Raw genomic sequence first — 26,800 nt, 5'->3', positions numbered from 1 at the left:
ACTAAATTAATCCTATTTAAAACTAAATAATTACCTTTAAAATAAACCCTAATATAGCTACAATATAAATAATAATTATATTGTAGCTATCTTAGGATTTATTTTTATTTTACAGGCAAATTTCAATTTATTTTAAATAGGTACAATAGCTATTAAAGAGTTATTAACTATTTAATAGCTTACCTAGCTAAAATAAAGAGAAATTTACCTGTAAAATAAAAACTAACCTAAGTTACAATTACACCTAACACTACACTATACTTTAATAAATTATTTCTATTTAAAACTAAATACTTACCTGTAAAATAAACCCTAATATAGCTACAATATAATTAATAATTATATTGTAGCTATCTTAGGATTTATATTTATTTTACAGGTAACTTTGTATTTATTTTAGCTAGTTAGAATAGTTATTAAATAGTTATTAACTATTTAATAACTACCTAGCTAAAAGAAATACAAAATTACCTGTAAAATAAATCCTAACCTAAGTTACAATTAAACCTATCACTACACTATCATTACATTAATTAAATAAATTAACTACAAATAACTACAATTAAATACAATTACATAAACGAACTAAAGTACAAAAAATAAAAAAGCTAAGTTACAAAAAATAAAAAAAATAAGTTACAAACATTTTAAAAATATTACAATTTTAAGATACTTACACCTAATCTAAGCCCCCTAATAAAATAACAAACCCCCCCAAAATAAAAAAATGCCCTACCCTATTCTAAATTTAAAATGTTCAAAGTTCTTTTACCTTACCAGCCCTTAAAAGGGCCTTTTGTGGGGCATATGCCCCAAAGAATTCAGCTCTTTTGCCTGTAAAAGAAAAATACAACCCCCCCAACATTAAAACCCACCACCCACATACCCCTAATCTAACCCAAACCCCCCTTAAATAATCTAACACTAATCCCCTGAAGATCATCCTACCTTGAGTCGTCTTCACTCAGCCGAGCAGCGATGGAACCGAAGAGGAGATCCGGAGCGGCAGAAGTTATCATCCAAGGGGCACTGAAGAAATCTTCCATCTGATGAAGTGATCCTCCAGTCGGCGCTGAAGAAGTCTTCCATCAGGGCGATGTCATCTTCCAAGAGGCGCTGAAGAAGTCTTCTATCCGAGCAATGTCATCTTCCAAGCGGGGTCTTCAATCTTCATTCCGCCGACGCGGAACATCCTTCTTTACCGACGGACTACCGACAAATGAAGGCTCCTTTAAGGGACGTCATCCAAGATGGCGTCCCTTCAATTCTGATTGGCTGATAGGATTCTATCAGCCAATCGGAATTAAGGTAGGAAAAATCTGATTGGCTGATTGAATCAGTCAATCAGATTGAGCTTGCATTCTATTGGCTGATCGGAACAGCCAATAGAATGCGAGCTCAATCTGATTGGCTGATTGGATCAGCCAATCGGATTGAACTTGAATCTGATTGGCTGATTCAATCAGCCTATCAGATTTTTCCTACCTTAATTCCGATTGGCTGATAGAATCCTATCAGCCAATCGGAATTGAAGGGACGCCATCTTGGATGAAGTCCCTTAAAGGAGCCTTCATTCGTCGGTAGTCCGTCGGTAAACAAGGATATTCCACGTCGGCGGGATGAAGATTGAAGACCCCGCTTGGAAGATGACATAGCCCGGATAGAAGATTTTTTCAGCGCCTCTTGGAAGATGACATCGCCCGGATGGAAGACTTCTTCAGCGCCGACTGGAGGATCACTTCATCGGATGGAAGATTTCTTCAGCTCCCCTTGGATGATAACTTCTGCCGCTCCGGATCTCCTCTTCGGTTCCATCGCTGCTTGGCTGAGTGAAGACAACTCAAGGTTGGATGATCTTCAGGGGATTAGTGTTAGGTTATTTTAAGGGGGGTTTGGGTTAGATTAGGGGTATGTGGGTGGTGGGTTTTAATGTTGGGGGGTTTGTATTTTTCTTTTACAGGCAAAAGAGCTGAATTCTTTGGGGCATGCCCCACAAAAGGCCCTTTTAAGGGCTGGTAAGGTAAAAGAGATTTGAACTTTTTTAATTTAGAATAGGGTAGGGCATTTTTTTATTTTTTTGGGGGGGGGTTATTTTATTAGGGGGCTTAGATTAGGTGTAAGTAGCTTAAAATTGTTGTAATATTTTTAAAATGTTTGTAACTTATTTTTTTATTTTTTGTAACTTAGCTTTTTTTATTTTTTGTACTTTAGTTAGTTTATGTAATTGTATTTAATTGTAGTTATTTGTAGTTAATTTATTTAATTAATTTAATGATAGTGTAGTGTTAGGTTTAATTGTAACTTAGGTTAGGATTTATTTTACAGGTAATTTTGTATTTCTTTTAGCTAGGTAGTTATTAAAAAGTTAATAACTATTTAATAACTATTCTAACTAGCTAAAATAAACACAAAGTTACCTGTAAAATAAATATAATTCCTAAGATAGCTAAAATGTAATTATTAATTATATTGTAGCTATCTTAGGGTTTATTTTACAGGTATTTAGTTTTAAATAGGAATAATTTATTTAAGTATAGTATAGTGTTAGGTGTAATTGTAACTTAGGTTAGTTTTTATTTTACAGGTTAATTTCTCTTTATTTTAGCTAGATAAGCTATTAAATAGTTAATAACTATTTAATAGCTATTGTACCTAGTTAAAATAAATTGAAAGATGCCTGTAAAATAAAAATAAATCCTAAGATAGCTACAATATAATTATTATTTATATTGTAGCTATATTAATGTTTATTTTAAAGGTAAGTATTTAGTTTTAAATAGGATTAATTTAGTTCATAATAGAAATATTATTTAGATTTATTTAATTAATATTTAAGTTAGGGGGGTGTTAGGGTTAGTGTTAGACTTAGGTTTAGGGGTTAATAAATGTATTACAGTTGCGGCGGTGTAGTGGGGGGCAGGATAGGGGTTAATAAATGTATTATAGGTGGCGACGGTGTAGGGGGGGCAGATTAGGGGTTAATAAGTTTAATATAGGTTGCGGCAGGGTCCGGGAGCGGCGATTTAGGGGTTAAACTATTTATTTAGTTGCGGCGAGGTGCGGGATCGGCAGGATAGGGGTTAATAACTTTATTATAGAGGGCGGCGGTATGGGGGGGCAGGATAGGGGTTACTAGGTATAATGTAGGTGGCAGTGGGCTCCGGGAGCGGCGGTTTAGGGGTTAATACATTTATTATAGTTGCGGCGGTTTAGGGGTTAATATGTATAATGTAGCTTGCGGTGGGCTTCGGGAGTGGCGGTTTAGGGGGTAATAACTTTATTTAGTTGCGGCGGTGTAGGGGGGGACAGATTAGGGGTGTTTAGACTCGGGGTACATGTTAGGGTGTTAGGTGCAGACATCTCCCATAGGAATCAATGTCGGGCAGCAGCGAACTTGTACTTTCGCTATGGTCAGACTCTCATTGATTCCTATGGGATTTGAAAACCAGGTACGCTGGGCCGTAAAAGTGCCGAGCGTACCTGCTAGTTTTTTGATAACTAGCAAAAGTAGTCAGATTGTGCCACACTTGTGTTTGTGCTTGTGTATATGTGTATAACTCTGTATGTATGTATATGTGTGTGTGTATGTGTATTTTGTGTTTGTGCTTGTGTATATGTGTATAACTCTGTATGTATGTATATGTGTGTGTGTATGTGTATTTTGTGTTTGTGCTTGTGTATATGTGTATAACTCTGTATGTATATGTGTGTGTGTATATTTGTGATTGTGTATATGTGTATAACTCTGTATGTATATGTGTGTGTGTGTATATTTGTGCTTGTGTATATGTGTATAACTCTGTATGTATATGTGTGTGTGTGTATATTTGTGCTTGTGTATATGTGTATAACTCTGTATGTATGTGTGTGTGTGTGTATATATATTTGTGCTTGTGTATATGTGTATAACTCTGTATGTATATGTGTGTGTGTATATTTGTGCTTGTGTATATGTGTATAACTCTGTATGTATGTATGTATGTATGTATGTGTGTGTGTATGTGTATGTGTATTTTGTGATTGTGTATATGTGTATAACTCTGTATGTACGTATGTATGTGTGTGTGTGTATGTGTATTTTGTGTTTGTGCTTGTGTATATGTGTATAACTCTGTATGTATGTATGTGTGTGTGTGTATATTTGTGCTTGTGTATATGTGTATAACTCTGTATGTATGTGTGTGTGTGTATATATATTTGTGCTTGTGTATATGTGTATAACTCTGTATGTATATGTGTGTGTGTATATTTGTGCTTGTGTATATGTGTATAACTCTGTATGTATGTATGTATGTATGTATGTATGTGTGTGTGTATGTGTATGTGTATTTTGTGATTGTGTATATGTGTATAACTCTGTATGTACGTATGTATGTGTGTGTGTGTATGTGTATTTTGTGTTTGTGCTTGTGTATATGTGTATAACTCTGTATGTATGTATGTGTGTGTGTGTATTTTGTGTTTGTGCTTGTGTATATGTGTATAACTCTGTATGTATATGTGTGTGTGTATATTTGTGCTTGTGTATATGTGTATAACTCTGTATGTATATGTGTGTGTATATTTGTGCTTGTGTATATGTGTATAACTCTGTATGTATGTATGTATGTGTGTGTGTGTATGTGTATTTTGTGCTTGTGTATATGTGTATAACTGTATGCATATGTGTGTGTGTATATTTGTGCTTGTGTATATGTGTATAACTCTGTATGTATGTGTGTGTGTGTGTGTGTATTTGTGCTTGTGTATATGTGTATAACTCTGTATGTATATGTGTGTGTGTGTAATTTGTGCTTGTGTATATGTGTATAACTCTGTATGTATATGTGTGTGTATATTTGTGCTTGTGTATATGTGTATAACTCTGTATGTATGTGTGTGTGTGTATATTTGTGCTTGTGTATATGTGTATAACTCTGTATGTATGTATGTATATATGTGTGTGTATGAGTATTTTGTGCTTGTGTACATGTGTATAACTCTGTATGTATGTATGTATGTGTGTGTATGTGTATTTTGTGTTTGTGCTTGTGTATATGTATATGTGTATAACTCTGTATGTATGTATATGTGTGTGTATATGTGTATTTTGTGTTTGTGCTTGTGTATATGTGTATAACTCTGTATGTATGTATGTATGTGTGTGTATGTGTATTTTGTGTTTGTGCTTGTGTATATGTGTATAACTCTGTATGTATATGTGTGTGTGTATATTTGTGCTTGTGTATATGTGTATAACTCTGTATGTATGTGTGTGTGTGTGTATATATATTTGTGCTTGTGTATATGTGTATAACTCTGTATGTGTGTGTGTATGTGTATTTTGTGTTTGTGCTTGTGTATATGTGTATAACTCTGTATGTATGTATGTATGTGTGTGTATGTGTATTTTGTGTTTGTGCTTGTGTATATGTGTATAACTCTGTATGTATATGTGTGTGTGTATATTTGTGCTTGTGTATATGTGTATAACTCTGTATGTATGTGTGTGTGTGTGTATATATATTTGTGCTTGTGTATATGTGTATAACTCTGTATGTGTATGTGTGTGTGTATATTTGTGCTTGTGTATATGTGTATAACTCTGTATGTATGTATGTATGTGTGTGTGTATGTGTGTTTTGTGTTTGTGCTTGTGTATATGTGTATAACTCTGTATGTATGTATGTGTGTGTATGTGTATTTTGTGTTTGCGCTTGTGTATATGTGTATAACTCAGTATGTATATGTGTGTGTGTATATTTGTGCTTGTGTATATGTGTATAACTCTGTATGTATATGTGTGTGTATATTTGTGCTTGTGTATATGTGTATAACTCTGTATGTATGTATGTATGTGTGTGTGTATGTGTATTTTGTGCTTGTGTATATGTGTATCACTCTGTAAGTATATGTGTGTATGTGTGTATATTTGTGCTTGTGTATATGTGTATAACTCTGTATGTATGTGTGTGTGTGTATATATTTGTGCTTGTGTATATGTGTATAACTCTGTATGTATATGTGTGTGTGTGTATATTTGTGCTTGTGTATATGTGTATAACTCTGTATGTATATGTGTGTGTGTATATTTGTGCTTGTGTATATGTGTATAACTCTGTATGTATGTGTGTGTATATTTGTGCTTGTGTATATGTGTATAACTCTGTATGTATGTATGTACGTGTGTGTGTGTATATTTGTGCTTGTGTATATGTGTATAACTCTGTATGTATGTGTGTGTATATTTGTGCTTGTGTATATGTGTATAACTCTGTATGTATGTATGTACGTGTGTGTGTGTATATTTGTGCTTGTGTATATGTGTATAACTCTGTATGTATGTATGTATATGTGTGTGTGTATGAGTATTTTGTACTTGTGTATATGTGTATAACTCTGTATGTATGTATGTGTGTGTGTATGTGTATTTTGTGTTTGTGCTTGTGTATATGTATATGTGTATAACTCTGTATGTATGTATGTATGTATGTATATGTGTGTGTATATGTGTATTTTGTGTTTGTGCTTGTGTATATGTGTATAACTCTGTATGCATGTATGTGTGTGTGTGTGTGTATGTGTATTTTGTGTTTGTGCTTGTGTATATGTGTATAACTCTGTATGTATGTATGTGTGTGTATGTGTATTTTGTGCTTGTGCTTGTGCTTGTGTATATGTGTATAACTCTGTATGCATGTATGTGTGTGTGTGTATATTTGTGCTTGTGTATATGTGTATAACTCTGTATGTATGTATATGTCTGTGTGTGTGTGTGTGTGTATGAATGCGTGCAAGTGTTTTTCAAGTCCTTGTGTACATTGACTTTGGAAATTCAATGAAAAAACAAAACAAACAAAAAAATTCACGTTATTCCCTGACCCCAAAATATTGGGGGAGGGGGGCAGCAGAATTTTGAGTGCCTAGGGCAGCATAAAACCTAAATGCACAACTGCTTATAAGTTATACCATTGTTACTATTCTAGCCCTCATGACTATGTTTGTTCCCTGTTGAGCATTAGGGGCTGATTCATAAAGCTCCGTATGGAGCTGTATGCAGCTGTTTCCACGCGAGCCTTCAGGCTTGTCGGAAACAGGAGTTAAGTAGCAGCGGTCTTAAGACTTAACTGATCCACCACTGCTGAGGCGGCGGACAACAATCTGCCCCAATCGCATACGATCTAGTTGATTGATACTCCCTGCTAGCGGCCGATTGGCCGTGAATTTGCAGGGGGCGGCATTGCACAAGCATTTCTAGTGAAATGCTTGTGCAATGATAAATGCTGACAGCGTATGCTGTCTGCATTTATCGATGTGGGGCAGATATGATCCGCTACAGCAGATCATGTCCACCCGCACATTGATAATTCAGCCCCTTACTCTTTTTTGTTATGTAATTAAATATTTGAAAGTGCAAAAATCAGCAGTGCGTTTTAGGAGCTTTAAAGGCACAGTAAAATTAAACTGCCATGATTCAGATAGAGTATGCAATTTTAAACAACATTCCAATTTTCATTTATCATCAAATTTGCCTTGTTGCTCTTAGTATCCTTTGTTGAAAGTAGGCTCAGGAGCATCAATGCACTACTAGGACCTTGAAGATCTGTTGAGCCAATGACAAGAGGCATATATGTGCTGCTACCAGTCACCATCTAGGTCCTAGTAGTGTATTACTGCTTCTGAGCCTACCTAGGTATAGAAAAAATAAGTCCAAAGAGTCGCCAATGTAGATAAATAAAAGTCCAAAATTTATTCAGGATTCATATCCAGATAATTAAAAGCATATGAAGGTAACATCAAGGGATGGTGGAAGATACAAAATAAGTCTTACATGTTTCGGCAAAGTGTAGCCGTAATCATAGACATAATTTGATACAGGTGTCACCCTTATTTACACAGGTAAAATGTTCCTTATTGGTTAAAACATAAAAACACCCCTCCCCTTCCATCCCCTACAAGTGAACAAAGCTTAACCCTTAACACTTCACTGAGGTTAAATATAAGTGCTAAACATGATATAAATAGGAAAACATATTATCTATAGGGTTAACTCTAAATACATTGAACAAAGCTATTTAAATGTAAATAACAGTTCATTATAATAGGAGCTGAATACAGGCAATAAATGCAAAAAATTCCAGAATTCAGAACATCAGAACTATTTGATTAGATTCATTAAAGTCATGTTCTATACTATAGATCAGAATTCATGGAATGATTAACAAATGCAATGAGATCACATAAATTAACTCATACATATAAATAGTGCCAACCTATCAGTCTAAACACCTTAGATAAAAGTTTAAGGCAAGTCCCCAATCTAGATCAATTGATAAATACCCATTATTATTTATAAATGACAGAAAAGATATATATACAAAGATTATGAAATGATGTGTTCCAATAATAAAGATATAATTTTAAATACTATCCTAGATCATCAAATCCTAGATAGAGAGAACAAAGCAAAACAAAACCAAAACAAAATAATACAAAATGATACAAAATTAAACCAGCACTAATAAAAAGTTTCAAATCTAAGACCTAAATGTGAAAGATAAATAGATAAGTAGATATATATACCAATATCTGATAGATAATAAGTAAATAAACCTTTACCATATTAAACATTTATTCCCAGAAATTGATAATATCGTTTTCTGAGTTGAATCCATGAGGGGTTAATGTGCGCATTTTGTTAATCCAATAGACCTCTTGTCTAGCAAGAATAGACCACTTATCTCCTCCCCTTGGGGGTCTATTTATGGTCTCTATTGCATTCCATTCAAAATCACGCACATCTCCACCATGAACTGTGATGAAATGTCTGGCCAACTCTGAACAATCAATTTTATTCTTTATGTAGCCCAAGTGTTCTCGTATCCTGGTGCGAACATCACGACTTGTCATATCTATATATTGTAAATTGTGGCTCTTACATCCAATTAGATAAACCACAAAAATGGTAGAGCAATTGACACATCCTTTGGTGTTGTACTCATCTCCAGTGACATAGGATCTAAAATTAGGTCCTACTTTAATAACATCACAGGCCTTACAATTTTTTCCGCACCTATAGGTACCATTGTGTCTGAGCCAAGAACTCTGATTTCCAGGGGTTCGGAGTTGACTAGGCGATACCATATTACCTAGTGTAAGGTTCCTTTTATACACGAACCTACAACCATTACTAATAGTGTCTTTCAAAAGATCATCCCCATATAAAATGGGTAGCTATTTTTTAATGATATTACAAATTTGATAATATTGAATGGAGTATTTAGTAATAAAGAATGGTTTCTCATCAGTTTGTTTTCTAGACTGCATGTTATGTCGGTTCAATTTTAAGAGACTAGAACGATCAGTTTGACCAGTATCTCTCATTGCATCATTAATTATCTGAGTAGGGTAACCTCTATTCTCAAGCCTTTTCTTTAACGACTGGGATTCAGAGTGAAAGGTATCATCATTTGAACTAATCCTCCTTGTTCTGAGAAATTGTCCCTTGGCAATCCCCCTAAAAACATGTCTAGGATGAGAACTAGAAGAGTGCAAAATTGAATTGCCTGCAATAGGTTTGCGATACATGCCAGTATCTATTTTGTTCGTACACCTATTGAAACTTAGTTCTACATCCAAGAAATGTATAGTATTGGGCTGCCACTCATATGTAAACTGTATGTCAGGAATGCAGGAATTAAGGTACCCAACAAAGCATTTTGCTTCATGTTCAGAGAAAGTACCCACAAAGATCAAGTCATCGATAAATCTCTTATAATACAATATCTTTGCAGAGAAAGGGTTCATACGTCCAAGTAAATATTTGTACTCAAGCCAGCCCATAAATAAATTAGCATATGAGGGGGCAAATTTTGCCCCCATAGCTGTACCTTTCAACTGGACGTAATGAACCCCCTCAAAGTGAAAATAATTGTGTTCAAGAAGAAACTTTGTAGCCATGATTATAAAATCCTTAGTGTCATCAGAATAATGTGTAAGCAAGTCCAAAAAGAATCTGAGGGCCTCTAAACCTAAAGAATGTGGTATTGACGTGTACAAGGCCACGACATCCACAGTTAGCCATGTCATACCCTCCACCACCTGCACAGTATCCACAAGGTTGAGTATATGAGTAGTATCCCGTAAATAACTGGGAAGTGACATGACCAATGGCTGCAGGATGCTGTCTATCCATTCGGAAAGGTGCTCAAATAATGACCCTATCCCTGCAACAATTGGTCGTCCCTTTACATCCTCTAAACTCTTGTGGATCTTGGGCAGGTGGTGGAAGATAGGTACCACCGGTTCAGAAATGAACAAGAACTCAAAAGTATCCTGATCGATGATACCCAGAAATAGGGCATCATCTAAAATAGATCTTAATCTACCCTGATACAATCTAGTGGGATTAAAGCCTAGGGCTTTATATGAAGAACCATCACTCAGTTGGCGTAATGCTTCATTGACATACATATCTCTATCCATTACCACAATATTGCCGCCCTTATCGGCCTGTTTGACCACTATAGACAGATTGTTTTGTAGAGAAACAATAGCGTCCCTTTCATGTCTATTTAAATTTGAGTGGTCTACAGCTGTGGTTCTGTCTAGAGCATGTAGATCTTCAAGAACCCTTTTATGAAAGCTTTCCAGGGCTTTACCCCTAGACTGCAAAGGATAGAATTTGGATTTACCTCTGAACTTCGGAGTCTGTGTGTGTGTCATGCCAGACTCAAGACACTGTTCATTCTCCAAAGATTGGAGTGTAGTCAAATCACACATCTCATCAAAGTTCAGAAGTTAAACATTTTTACCAATATTATCTGTATCAGAGTTCGATGAATCCTCTCTAGGAGGGCCCTCATTCTTAAAGTGCCTGCGCAGAGTTAAATTGCGCACACATTTATTCAAATCTAGAATAGTTTGAAAGATATTGAATTTTCTAGTTGGACAAAAGCCTAAACCCAAATTAAGAACTCTAGTTTCAACAGCACTAAGATGATAGTGAGAGATATTGATTACTAGATTTTCCTTTATTTCTTGGTTGTCTCTCTGAGGGTATATCTGTTTCCCCCTCTTATTTTGTTGGCAACAGCTGTCCCTCCTCCTCCCTTTATTTTTAGGGCTGACCGAAAAACCTGATTATTACTTTGAGCCTGGTTAGACATACCTGGTGTCTCTAAAGATTGCATTCCAATTAAAGGACCGCTCGCTGTACTTATATTTTTGGGTATAGCTCCATGAGACTTTATTTGGCCACTACATGTTGATAAGCTATTGCTCTGATCATTGGTACATATAATTTGGGTATTAGTTTGATTACTCTGATTCAGAGGTATATGTAACGGTATGCTATTAGCTGTCATAGTGGGCCCAATATTACTCTGAGTGTTTTCATTACTCTTAGTAACTTGTATTACTTCATTATCAGAATTTGAACCCTCATCGTAGGAGGTGGAGAAATTGGATAGGGAATCTTCATCAGTGCTTTCATTATTATTTTTAAAAGTAACCCTTTTTCCTCTATTCCTTCTCCTCCTTCTCCCACGATTTTGTCCAGTACTACCTGTTACACTTTCATTTTTATCACCATTGTCATTATCGTAATTAAACCAGGACGGCCTACGTCTGTGTGTTTTATGCCAGATAAAGATCTGACCAGTAGAATAATCTTTCTGATCTCTAAGAAATTTAACATGTTTGACTTGTATGATTTCTTTCTTAACATTTTCAATTGCATCTTGTAACATTTTGTCAAACTCACCATACCCCTCATTTGATTGATGCTTATTAAGTTCAACCTGTAAAGAAACAATTTCATTTCTAATAACAAACAATTGGTCAGTTTTATATTTAACAAGCATAAGCATAAGGCGTATAGAGCAATCAGAAAGTACACTATTCCACTCCCTGATAAAATCAAGGTCTGATACTTCAAAAGTAGGGAACTTTTTAACCCTTAACCCACGAGGGATCATATTTTGAGACACATATTTGTTCATTATCCAGGTGTCCAACTTAAGTCTCAATTCTTTTATACGTAGTTGTTCCATATTACCTACCTAGGTATACTTTTGAATGAAAGATACCCAGCAAACAAACATATATAATAACACAAATATATTAGGAAGTTGTTTAAATTGTATGTTCTATCCAAATCATGAAAGTTTCATTTTGACTTTATTATCTTTTTATGCAGTGAAATTATCTGTTACTGTTGTCAGTGAGTAAAATGTTCCCTAGTGCAGCTAATGCAATTTCTGTTTAGAGTTTTGCGCACAGCCCATGCTATATACAGTGTCAGCTAGTAAGCAGACAATTAGACAGCAGCTAAGTGTGTCATAGATTAACAATTAACGTAATAATAAGACCTGGAGAAGTAGAAAGGTTCCTGAATAAATCTGGTTAAATGGAAGACTTTTTCAAGATATCTGCTATGAATGCTTATTTGAATTGAGATGGAAATTTGTTAAGAGAGGGATTGGAGGGATGGGTTATAAATGGGGTTAAGGGTTAGAAGAGATGAAGGGAATGACATGTAATGAGATAGGGTCGATCTAAAAGATCATAAGATGTAAGGATGAGAAGAGTACGCGCATTTCATCCTCTGTAATAGGATTAAAGCAGTTGATAATGGCATTTGGATTTGAAGAGGGCTGAGATACAAACAGTGTGTGAAGTGAGGAAACAGTCCTAATGAAAAAATAAAGTATTTCTATGTCTTGCCTATGTGTGATTATTAGATCTATCAGCCATTTATGCACAGTACGCTTTTGAATAAGCTAAAAATACACAGAGTCTACATTAAACAGTTTAGAATGTTAATAGCATTTGCAAGGAGAATGCAGATATTATAGACAATATATACAAAATGTTTTGAAAATTTCAATGACATTTTGACTCAGCCTAAGTCATCTGTGCTGCAGCGTTTGAGTCTATTTTGTTGCCAGGTGCTTTAATCTTAGGGTCAGATAACAGATGTGAGGAGACTTTAGCTCATTACATTATCCAGCTGTCTAAATGAAGAACGTCAATCACTAGATTCACTGCTATCCAGTGCAGAGCTGCATGAACAATCAGGTTTATAATAAATAAAATAGTTTTCCGAACCTGATTCACATGAAACCCTATAGTGAAAGGGTTAAATATAGGCATTGCAATCTGAAATTCATTGAAATTCATAGAAAAATTAATGACTGCAGCAAGGAGAGTCCAGGGTCAAAATAACTAAAGAGAAGCAAATTCCCTCCAGATTTAGGCTACTCTACTTTAGAAAGGTGCTTATTATTATTATAAAACTTTCATTGTGGCACATTTTAACTACTTATTTAGGAAGATATTAAATTTCAGCTGTGTCTCCTGAGGTGATAAAATGGAGAATGTTATTTTTGATCTAATGATATTGCCAACCATTTACCAATGGTATCTCTCACAAAACAGGAGTGTGGCAGTTTTATTATAAGTTTATTACATGCTAATTCAAGCAAATAAATTTGCTCCAGCTGTGGAGCAGAAGAGATTAATAACCTCGAAGATCACTTTACTGCTTTGATGAGTTTCTTGAACAGAGTATGATATATATAGGTAGGGAGCTGCTAGATTACACAAAAACCCCTTTAATTATTAGTGACACTGTGCAAACGGCTTCATCTGAGTGGAATACCAAATACTTAACTCCCTGACCTTATTATTCAAATAAACATTCCTTATTATAGCAACATGACTTGTTCGTCAACACATCACATCAACTGCTTCTGTGGCAGATTTGAATGTCCCCATGTGTCAGATGAGAACAGAAGGGCTTCATTAGAATGTTCAATCCATTTACATGTGGGGGGGGTGGGGTGGCATGAGAAGCTTTTTCTTTTAGGTTCCTTTACAGCGAGGAATGGGTTATGGACACAGTATCTAATTTGTAATATGAAAGCATCATTTTGGAGCTATCAAAACTGATTAAATGTGAATGCCCAGGGCACTGTGACAGGAAAGCACAGATAGGCAGTGACACTTAGGTCAGGAAGCAAAAGTCCACATAGCAGAATAGATGTGCAGAATATAAAAGTCTCCAATAAGTCTCCGACTTAGTCAACACACCAATTAGAAACTGAGATAATTTATAATAATGTAACAGTTCTATTTTATATCAGCCAAAACTGATTCTAATTTAATATATATATATATATATGATATAAAAAAGAATTGCCTAATCTATTATGATTAAAAATATCAATTGATAATTATTATAATCTGTTGGCGCTCTACAAATAACCGATAATAATATTAAATTCCCTTTCTATAGACAGAAACAATGCTTAGCCAACAGTCACATAATTTTACTTGTAAACAATAGCTGTTAAGTACAGCATACTAAACCATCATTTTAATTAATTCATTTATTCCTGCATTATTTTACATTGCTTCAACATCATCAATTGATTATTACAGATGTTCACATTGATAATAGGAACAAAAGCATCCAGTACATTATGAGATAGAGTCAGAAGCTAAAATACAGCATGATTAAAATGTATTGATATTGTTTTCTTTAATATCATTAAACTTCTTTTGGGTGCACTCTTACCCTTATCTTTGTGGGTGAATGACATGAACAAGCTAAATAGAATGAGTATGAAGATATGGTGAGGAAGTATTTATAAAGCTGAGAGGTTGTTCCAAAGAGGCATAGCAGGAAATATAATGAAGGAGAGGTAGGTATGGTAATGGATGAGGTAGGATAAAAATGGAATTTATATACTTTCTAAAGTTGCAGTGTAGCATAAGATTCAATCAATGGGTTTTCAGCATCTTTCTCCAGTAAACCTCGAACTAGCAATCACAGAAAAGGATAAAAGAGCTGTTTTATTTAGTTTTTATTTGCTTTTGAGAAAAGTGTTTTTTCCATGCATTGCAGCCTCAGAGGTGGCAGACTAAAGGCATCCTAGACTAATCAGTCTGGGATGATTAACAAGCCCTGGTTGGTTTAGTGAGAGCAAGGGACAGGGGTGCAGAAGAGATTTTTTGAGCAATGGTAACTTCTGGCAGTGGACATTGCCTCATTCCATGCAAATGTGGGCAGAAAGGTTCCCTGCTCATGAAGGGCAAGACAGGGAGAGGCAAAGGACATACTGTGAAAAAGATAGAGGGATAAACAGGAACAATGATAGAGGTAGCTCTCCTTCAAGAGTTTCAAACAGATTTTATGGTTATAAAACTGTATGTTATTTAAAAATGTGTTATGTGGCCATGTTAGCAAAGAAAATAGGTGTTAGTTTTCTTGATTATGTTCTGGTAAGTGGGAAGAAATGCTGAGAAAATCTAGAAAAAGCAGATGTCATAGACAATTTGGCCATTCCATTCACAAGTACCTGAGGATTTCTGACAGTATCCCAATTAAGGACTATGTCACCAAGAAAATAAAGTCATGTAAATTAAAAAAAAAGTTATATGCCAGATTCCGTACAACCCCTGGGACAACAGGGAAAAAAACATTATGCTGTAATATCATCAGCAGACTCTAAACCTACTGAAAAAACAAGCAATATTTTTTTGGCGGGGATAAATTCTCACATACAAGCCAGAATTACTCTCACCCAAAGATGAAGCACATGAAAGGTCTTAAACTGTATCATACATTGAAAAAATGTAAATAATGTATCTTAATATATACTTACCAAAGGAGCTTTTATTGTTCAGCAGCAAAAGTAAAAAGTAAAAAAGTATATATGTACCTTTTTTTTTTTTTTTAAATACATCCGTGAAAGGGTTGGGGGCGAAGCTAGCCACCAGACAAGCCGAACGCACACAGTGTGAGCTCCAGGTCCTAACATTGATTTTGGGGGTAATTGGTGACTTTACATGCCGATCAAGAGCCCTGCTGAAGACCCAAGTGGAACAGATTGCGAATGGAAGCCTGAGAGATAAAGGAGCTGTGCGGGTTGAGCTGCCTACGACACAATAATAAGCTCAGTTCTGCGTGCCTTAGCAAGCAAGATGGCGGCTGAGGTAGATTGTGAGAAGACAGTCTTACGCACTCTTGAGACTTCCTTTCAGCAACTAGAGTTGAAGCTGCTCAGTGTGCTCACAGTGAAGACACCTGGCTGCAAGTTGACTACGTGGTCTACACAAGGGAAAGGAAGTCAGAGGGACTTTACGTTAGCTGAGCAAGCTAAAACCCAGCGGAGCGCAAGCTAGTAACTATACAGAGAGCACATCTGATACCTATCTCCCTTCATGTCTGCGGAAGCTGTCAGCCATATGTTCAGAGTGTTTTGGAGATGTCATGTCTCGAATTGCAAGGAGGCCCACAGCAGTGTTTTCCATATACTCTGGAGGAGGATTTGTGTATGCCCAGGAATGCTCGCATCAGCGGGATAGCCCTGGGGCTGGTTGCAGCTAAGACCAAGCCGTGGCTTCTCTTGAACTCAGACTGGATAGACTGCCCTGAGGATATTGAGTGGTCTGACTTTCGCCTCAAGGGCTTTACTTCTCCCAGCACTCCTCCCGCTTCTAACACAAGGCGAAAAGGAATAGGCTTACTGCTTCTGACATACCGGACCTTGCTTTCACATTATGTTGGCAGTCAGGTTCGCAAATTGACCCGCTGATTTCAGCTTTCTTTTGAACACTTTAAACAGCATGAAGGGTATTTGCCGGATACAAAAGGAGTTCTTTTGATGGTGAACTAATGCTTTAATTCTATGATTCTTTTTCATGGGCACTTACTAGTTAATATTGGGTGGCGTTAACAGTTATTCATGGACGTTGGTTACCTTAGCAGTGACTAAGGCACGCATTAAGACAGATGGGATTTTCCGATTGTTATGACTCAAACTAATATGTGTGTAACTTATACCCACATATACTGTACCTATTATATGTTTAAATTTAGTTTCTAGATTGATGAAGGGATAGCTATCTGAGGGCTTGGTGAATATGCGCAGTCATCTGATATAAATGCTTGCTTTGAGCGTTGGCTTAGGGGATAAACCGTTTACATATCTATAATTTTACTATTTGTACTAGCCTTGTTACCCCAAGTGGTTATTAACCTGCCGATAACTAAATCATTGTAATCATTGTAATCATTTTGTCCTTAAGTACAGAATTAAGGACAGAATTACTTATGGACAAAATGAGAAATAAGAAGGATAAAAGAATGATCTTTGTTAATTAATATTCTCCTTGGAGTAACCAAATACAAAAAGTACTTAAAAAACATTGGCACATTTTACAAATTTCTAATCCAAATGTTGAAGAATTCTCTAGTCCCCCCATGGCTGCCTTTAAAAGGGGCAAGAACCTTAAAGATACATTGGTTAAAGCTGATGTGGGCCCAAGGGGTAGAATTACCCAGGGACACATTGGGCATAAAAACTTGGGATGTTTTTCATGCCTTAATTGTCAAAACTGCAATAGTATCATTAAAGGCCCCATTTTTACCCATCCCTCGTCGGGTAAGAAATATAAACTTAAGGATTACTATACTTGTAACTCTAAGTTCGTGGTGTATCTAATTAAGTGCCCATGTGGTTTAGGGTATGTGGGCGAGACCACCAAGAGGGTACGGGAGCGTATTAACCAACACAAAAGTAATATCAGGACAGTAAAATTGGATGCTTCTGTATCCCACCATTTTATAACTGCTGGACACCAGATTAATCAGCTTAGATTCCAGGTGTTAGAACATATTAGTCTTCCTAGGAGGGGTGGTAATAGGGTTAGGTTGTTAAAGTATAGAGAATTATACTGGATTCATGAACTGGGGACTATGATACCCAATGGGATGAATAGGGAAATGGATTGGAGTGTATGTCAGTAAATATGGATGATTAGGTACTTGATAGTAGTTTAACTGGCAGGTTTTTCTAAAAAAAAATTGGTTTTAAAACTTCAGGGATACGGATAGTTACATTTACTCAGTTCTTTTGATATCTTTTGTTGAAAGTCTTTTTTTGGATAGATTGGAATTTAAATTCATTTAGCTAATACCTTTTTAAATTTAATGCTGAACATGTAAAAAGATTTAAGAACTGGCCTAAATTTTATAAAAAAGAATTTTTTTAGGTTGGCCTTTTTGTTTTTTATCCTTTATTGAAAGACGTTCTTGGTAACTGTTTAAGAGCTCCAAAAAGTATTCTTTTTTCAAGATGACCATTTAATAAGATCTAATTGGAAGGGCAACAATTAAAATTGGCTTTTCTTCAAAAGATATTTGAATTAGCAATGTTGAAAAAGAATTAAGAAAAGAAAAAATCCCCTTTTTTTTTGTTTTGTATGTTATTTTTTGAAAATAATACATTGCAATACAATAACTAATGACAATAAGTGTATATTCAATTATTTTGTGTACTGAGTAGATTAACCCCTTAATGACAACTGACGTACCAGGTACGTCCTGCAAAAACTAGCAGTTAGTTACAATGGACGTACCTGGTACGTCAGTTGTTTAAGAGAGTGCTGGAAGCGATCGCAATCGCTTCCAGCAGCTCTCAGGGTATTGCAGTGATGCCTCGATATGGAGGCATCCTGCAATACCTTTTAACAAGCCTCCGATGCAGAGAGAGCCACTCTGTGGCCCTCTCTGCACCGGTAACAATGGTGCTGTGTTCCGGGGGGAAGGGAAGCAAGGAGGCGGCAGCGTGCGGGCGCGCGTGTGCACGTGGGGGCGCGCACGCATATTAGCCACTGACACCAATGGAAAAAAATAAAAAGTTCAAAACATTAAAAAAAAAATATATATATATATAAAAGGATCTGGGGGGGGTTGGGGGTATTGAGGGGGGGCTGCTACACTACAGAAAAGTTTATAAATATTTTTGGGGGCAAAAGTTTATAAATATTTTTGGGGGCAAATTGGGTATTGGCAGACAGCTGCCAGTACCCAAGATGGCGGCAATTAAGTAGCAGGGAGGGTTATAGAGCTGTTTGGTGGGGGATCAGGGAGGTTGGGGGCTAAGGCAGGGCTCCATTACAGCAGAATACATTTTTTTTAAAATAAAATAAAAAAAACTCCTTTTATTTAGTACTGGCAGACTTTCTGCCAGTACTTAAGATGGCGGGGACAATTGTGGGGTGGGGGAGGGAAGAGAGCTGTTTGGGAGGGATCAGGGGATGGGATGTGTCAGGTGGGAGGCTGATCTCTACACTAAAGCTAAAATTAACCCTGCCAGCGCCCTACAAGCTACCTAATTAACTCCTTCACTGCTGGGCATAATTCACGTGTTGTGCGCAGCAGCATTTAGCGGCCTTCTAATTAACAAAAAGCAATGCCAAAGCCATATATGTCTGCTATTTCTGAACAAAGGGGATCCCAGAGAAGCTTTTACAACCATTTGTGCCATAATTGCACAAACTATTTGTAAATAATTTCAGTGAGAAACCTAAAATTGTGAAAAATTTAAAGGTTTTTTTTATTTGCTCGCATTTGGCGGTGAAATGGTGGCATGAAATATACCAAAATTGGCCTAGATCAATACTTGGAGTTGTCTACTACACTAAACTAAAGCTAAAATTAACCCTACAAGCTCCCTACATGCTCCCTAATTAACCCCTTCACTGCTGGGCATAAAACACGTGTGGTGCGCAGCGGCATTTAGCGGCCTTCTAATTACCAAAAAGCAACCCCAAAGCCATATAAGTCTGCTATTTCTGAACAAAGGCGATCCCAGAGAAGCATTTACAACAATTTGTGCCATAATTGCAGAAGCTGTTTGTAAATAATTTCAGTGGGAAACCTAAAGTTTGTGACAAAATGTGTGAAAAAGTGAACTTTTTTTTAATTTGATCGCATTTGGCGGTGAAACGGTGGCATGAAATATACCAAAATGGGCCTAGATCAATACTTTGGGATGTCTTCTAAAAAATATATATACATGTCAATGGATATTCAGGTATTCCTGACAGATATCAGTGTTCCAATGTAACTAGCGCTAATTTTGAAAAAAAAGTGGTTTAGAAATAGCAAAGTGCTACTTGTATTTATGTCCCTATAACTTACAAAAAAAGCAAAGAACATGTAAACATTGGGTATTTCTAAACTCAGGACAAAATTTAGAAACTATTTAGCATGGGTGTTTTTTAGTGGTTGTAGATGTGTAACAGATTTTGGGGGTCAAAGTTAGAAAAAGTGTGTTTTTTCCATTTTTTCCTCATATTTTATAAATTTTTTATAGTAAATTATAAGATATAATGAAAATAATGGTATATTTAGAAAGTCCATTTAATGGCGAGAAAAATGGTATATAATATGTGTGGGTACAGTAAATGAGTAAGAGGAAAATTACAGCTGAACACAAACACCACAGAAATGTAAAAATAGCCATTGTCATTAAGGGTAAGAAAATTGAAAAATGTTCCGGTCATTAAGGGGTTAACTTGATGTATGATTAACAATGATGAAAAAGTTTTTGTTCTCTTTATTTCCTTTGTTGAAAAACTATGATAAATGTAATTAGAGATGTAAATAATGACCACTAGATGGCATTAAGCAAAACAAAAAAGTTTGTATTAATTGAACACAGGTGAGAACAGGTGTGGTTGGTCGAGCCGCAGCCTTTATAAGGTTTGTTTTTAGAGTTGTATGTTAGACATGAATAAGGACATGGGTCCGAAACGTTGTCTGTTTTAAGTGGCACAATAAAATAATGATGTTTTAATACAGTTGGTGGTGCAGCTATATCATTTTTGATCAGTAACACACTTTGCCGACAGGGACTCAGATCCTGCAGTGCCAGACGTGTCCCCCTGCTTAAGCCAGTACATGTCCGGGCCCATCTGAAGTATGCTAGAGAGCATTTGGATGATCCAGAAGCGGATTGGGAGAATGTCATATGGTCAGATAAAACCAAAGTAGAACTGTTTGGTAGAAACACAACTCGTCATGCTTGGAGGAGAGAGAATGCTGAGTTGCAACCAAAGAACACCATACCTACTGTGAAGCATGGGGGTGGCAACATCATGCTTTGGGGCTGTTTCTCTGCAAAGGGAACAGGAGTACTGATTTGTGTACATGAAAGAATGAATGGGGCCATGTATCATGAGATTTTGAGTGCAAACCTCCTTCCATCAGCAAAGGCATTGAAGATGAAACGTGTCTGGGTCTTTCAGCAAGACAATGATCCCAAACACACCGCCCGGGCAACGAAGGAGTGGCTTCGTAAGAAGCATTTCAAGTTCCTGGAGTGGCCTAGCCAGTCTCCAGATCTCAACCCCATAGAAAACCTTTGGAGGGAGTTGAAAGTCTGTGTTGCCCAGCAACAGCTCCAAAACATCACTGCTCTAGAGGAGATCTGAATGCAGGAATAGGCCAACATACCAGCAACAGTGTGTGACAAACTTGTGAAGACTTACAGAAAACGTTTGACCTCTGTCATTGCCAACAAAGTATATATAACAAAGTATTGAGGTGAACTTTTGATATTGATCAAATACTTATTTTCCACCATAATTTGCAAATAAATTCTTTCCAAATCAGACAATGTGATTGTCTGGATTTGTTTCCACATTCTGTCTCTCATAGTTGAAGTATACCTATGATGAAAATTACAGGCCTTTCTCATCTTTTTAAGTGGGAGAACTTGCACAATTGGTGGCTGACTAATTACTTTTTTGCCCCACTGTGTATATATATATATATATATATATATATATATATATATATATATATATATATACTGTATGTATTTAATGCTATTTTAAGAACTAAAAATCAATATAATGCTGTTTTGAAGAATTGAAAATTAGTATTATAAATAATGTAAATGTCATATGAAGTGAATGTCATAAATATATATTAAAATAAAAGTTTATTAAAAAAGTGTTTTATTTGTCTTTTCTAGTGTAATAATATTCCCAGTGTAATGTACCTGGGAAGAACTCATATGTGAATTGGTTTCAACCCTTTTTGTCCCTTAGGGCCTTTTCTTGGCTGTCTGGATATTCAAATTCCTCCTCATGGTCAGGGTTAAGCAAGGATTCACCCAGAAGGCCATAATATTGTACCAGTTTGATGTTAACAACATGCTAAAATGATCTAGATAGCACTTGGGAACCAAGGAAATGGTACATACACTGGGATCATGACTGCAGTAAATAACAGGTATACTCAGTCACAGATATGGGGCCCATTTCCATTGAGGTGGTAAATTGTGGAAACTGGTGATAAAAACATTTATCTCCATTAAATGGAGAATTTTTATGTTACCACCAGTTACCAAACGTTATCACCTCAATGGAAACTAGGCCATGGTTGGGCTATTGGACATTTAAATGCATTATCCCTGTACCTGGATTATGAGTGATGAGCTTGAGTAAAAATATTCTGCACCATAACCACACACCACCTGAAAAAGGAGAAATATTACAATAAAAATACAAAAGATAAAATAAGAATGTCACTTGTGAAAAAACAATGCATAAATGTTGCACATCATTAAAGCCTTTGATAATGCTTACTGTCCCATAGGCAATATGAAATTACTTAATTTATTAGTTTATTCTCCCCTGTTACTGAGGAAGAAGTTTCAGCACTTATACTGCGCTCTCACCTCACTACCTGTCCCCTTGACCCTATCCCCTCACAGCTACTCCCCTCCCTCTCTGCTACCCTTACCCCTATACTAACACACATTTTCAACCTCTCCCTCAGCACTGGTACATTTCCCTCATTGATGAAACATGCACTGGTCACACCTATCCTCAAAAACCTTCCCTTGATCTACCTCCCCATCCAACTACCGCCCTATTTCCCTCCTCCCTCTTGCTTCAAAGCTTCTCGAAAAACTAGTATATGCACGCGTATCCCATTTCCTTACGTTAAACTCCCTTCTTGACCCGCTGCAATCTGGATTTCGTCCCTATCACTCCACAGAGACAGCTATTGTTAAGGTCACCAACAACCTACTTACAGCAAAATTAAAAGGCCACTTCTCTCTGCTTATCCTCCTTGATCTGTCCACAGCCTTTGACACTGTCGACCACCCTCTTTTGCTCCAAACCCTCCAATCCTTCGGCATCTGTGACACAGCCCTTTCGTGGCTCTCTTCCTACCTATCAAACTGTACCTTCAGTGTAGCCTTCTCTGGGGCCTCCTCTGACCCATAACCACTTTCTGTCGGAATACTGCAAGGCTCCGTCCTCGGTCCCCTTCTCTTCTCAATCCATATGTCATCACTAGGTTCCCTAATTAAGTCCCACGGTTTCCAATATCATTTGTATGCCGATGACACCCAAATCTACTTCTCTGCACCAGACCTATCTCCTTCCTTGCTAACCCGTGTCACTAACTGTCTTTCTCACATCTCTTCCTGGATGTCCTCTCACTACCTCAAGCTAAATCTCTCCAAAACTGAGCTCCTCATTTTCCCCCCTTCCTTCAAAATCTCCACCCCCAATATCTCTATAACTGTCGACAACTCCATCATTACCCCTACCCCGCATGCCCGATGTTTCAGGGTCACATTTGACGCAGATCTTTCCTTCACTCCTCACATTCAGTCCTTGGCTAAAGCCTGCCACTTCCACCTTAAAAACATCTCCAAAATTAGACACTTCCTTACACAAGACACAACTAAGATTTTAATCCACTCTCTCATTCTTTCCCGCCTTGATTACTGCAACTCTGTCCTCTCTGGTCTCCCCACCTGCCACCTAGATCCCTTACAATCCATAATGAATGCCTCTGCCAGACTCATCTTCCTTACACGTCGCTCTTCATCTGCCAATCCCTTCACTGGCTTCCTCTTGCCTCTAGGATCAAACACAAAATTCTCACTCTGACATACAAAGCCCTCAACTGCACTGCTCCCCCCTATATCTCAGACCTTGTCTCTAGATACTCTCCCTCCCATCCCCTTCGCTCTGCTCATGACCTCCTACTCTCCACCTCTCTGGTTACCTCATCACACTCCCGTTTACAGGACTTCTCCAGACTGGCTCCCATCTTGTGGAACTCTTTGCCTCGCCCCACAAGACTCTCCCCTAGTTTTAACAGCTTGAAGCGCTCCCTAAAACTCTACTGTTCAGGGATGCATACAACCTACGCTAACCTTACTTTATACCAGTTCCCCTCCTCCATTGCTATTCCCTGAACCCCCCTTCCATCTGTTTGTAGATCACCTTTTAAAGAGCTAATTACAACAGTGCAACTCTTGGCAGGGCCCTCTACCCATCTGATCCCTTTAATTGTTTTGTTTTACTACCCTCTGTTTACAGCGCTGCGGAATCTGTTGGCGCTCTACAAATAACCGATAATAATAAGTTTAGGTGTTAGCATATATTATTCATTACACAGTCACTATTATTTCTTGAGTTTATATGAAAACAAATTAATATAATTCTAATTTAAAAAAAATGCTACGTTACGTATTAGTTAGTTTATTAGTTACTGTAATCTGAATAATTTAAGAATATTTTCTAACTCTCATATAGTTATAAACTGCATTTAGGTAGAAAAACATGATACACATGGTCAATAGAAATGGTCGACTGCAGTGAGTTAACTCTCCTACCACAATAAAACTGCTGATTACCCAATCCCTTGCACTGATGTTACTCATAACTATCTTTGACAAGGTTACTCAACTGTTTTAATCTGCAATTGCTAATTATACAATCAGAGCACCACTGACCCAAATCCCCCGCCATTTTTAACATTAAGCATTGCTCCCCTGACCTCATGATGCTTATCCTAATTGCTACTGAAATCCTCCCTTCCACTGTTATCCCTAACTGCTGTCAATTCTATCCACTCTACACTGTTAACCCTAACATCTGTTCACACCGTTACTCCCCACCAATCTTACTCTAATACACTTTTCCCACTAATAATTAATGATAACTAACTACCGATGACCTAATGTCCTGACTATTGTTAACATAATTGCAACATTAATATACATATTGGGTGACCTAACCTCTGACACTATTATCCTAACTTCAGTCCCAGATTGAAAACCCACTACTACTAAATCTCTCTTATGCATCCCTGCCATTTAAAAAAAAAAAAAACTCTCTAAATTCTAAACTTCTTTGCATATGATTCCTCACATTGGACCATGTGCCACCAAATCTAACTACCGTGTCATGGACCTCCCACTGCAAAACCAAAATACCTCCCAACAATTAAGACCCTCAAATTGCCAGCTAAAAAATACTTGACTAAAAATCAAAAAGGAGAATTAAAATCTCTTTACATAAAGTCTTCTTTCTTTAAATTCTTCATTGTTAACACTAACAAGTCAGATATATTTTGTCCCACACCATAGACTGAGTCTTGTCTTTTGTTCCCTCCTTCTGATATATTAACCAATTAAAATATAGGTGGGTTGACTTACTGTCAAGATAAGACTAAATAATTAGAAGAACTGGTCTGCTAAGTTTTTGTCATTGAGCCATTCCATCTTCAATAACACCATTAAGCAATAAGAATTATCCATACTAAGTTTAATAATAGGATGGAATCATGTGGGAAAATAAGACTTGACTTTCAAATTATTTTTTGTTGTTGTTATTGGGTATTGTGATGCGCATTACGGAAAATGTTTGCAGTTTGTGGTAAGTGATCATATTGGAGGCTTATCTATGGGGAATCATGTAGGTGGGTAGCTTTTTAGAATTAAGATGGCGTATGAAGCAAGAGAATTTCGGTTAGGATAGTATGGATCGGAAAGGGTCAGAGATTAAATTTATTTTCATTGATAGAAGGTTGCAGTTAGGGTTACCAATATTGGAAGAGATTTGATTGGGGTTATCAGCCATGTGGTAATCAGGTCAGCAGAGTTTAGAATTAAAATTGTTGGTGGGGATTGGTTGAGAGGAGATTCTTTTGATTAATAACAATTGGGACTGAATTGGCAGGGATTGGCTATGTCGGGGTTAACTAAGTATGAGTTATGGTAACAGTGGTGTCTATAACATATATATATGAATGATATAGCACTTTAGATCTGAAACTCCTAGAGCTGGTTATAGTAACCACCTATTATTTAATAAGCAATATATAGCAATCTACCACTACATAATAGTTGCCTGTTTGATCAGGTTACTAAACAGAATTGAGCCTATGGGGCATATTTATCAAGCTCCGAAACAGCAGTTATGAAGCAGTGACAAAGACCGCTGCTCCATAACCTGTCCGCCTGCTCTGAGCAGACATCGCCGGAAATCAACCCGATCGAGTACGATCAGGTTGATTGACACCCCCCTGCTGGCGGCCTATTGCCAGCGAGGTCTGTCGGACCTGATCCGGACCTGATAAATAGAGGCCATTATGTCAAGTCTTTTGTCACTTGATTTTCACAGGCAACTTCATTACAGCAACAAGCATAGGATCTAAATTATTTAATGCATGCACATTTCCCAAATTATATAACAAAGTGTTCAGTACCACTCCAAACACTAAGCCTCTTTCATTTAAATATGAGATCATTTAAGCATGATAATGAATATGACCTATAAATTAATCTTACTTAATTAATACACAATTGTAACTAAAATTATTACTCATGAAAGAAACATGATGCACCTAAGTATTGTTGTATCACTAAGTAGACTGTAGGTAGCATTCATTGATTAATAAGAAAATGCATGGCAAGTATAACATTTTTATGATACATGTGTTTGGTGAATAACTCCTAATTTTATTTTAAAGGAACATGAAACCCATTTTTGTTTCATAATTCAGATAAAGTATACAATTTTAAACAACTTTCCAGTTTACTTATATTATCAATTTGCTTCATTCTCTTGTTATCCTTTGTAAAAGGGGCAGCAATGCACCACTGGGAGCTAGCTGATCACATTGGTAAGCCAATGATAAAAGGTA

The 26,800-nt window shown here is 36.7% G+C and overlaps 1 pseudogene; it reads left to right on the top strand.

Moving 5' to 3' along the window:
* Window positions 1-15,969: 15,969 nt before the first annotated feature.
* The window catches only part of LOC128652490 (uncharacterized), a 35,151-nt pseudogene continuing 24,320 nt past the window's right edge, over window positions 15,970-26,800 (top strand).

The sequence above is a fragment of the Bombina bombina genome, chromosome 3 (genome assembly GCF_027579735.1).
Source record: "Bombina bombina isolate aBomBom1 chromosome 3, aBomBom1.pri, whole genome shotgun sequence".
Lineage (NCBI taxonomy): Eukaryota > Metazoa > Chordata > Amphibia > Anura > Bombinatoridae > Bombina > Bombina bombina.
This window is presented reverse-complemented; position numbering and strand designations above follow the sequence as displayed.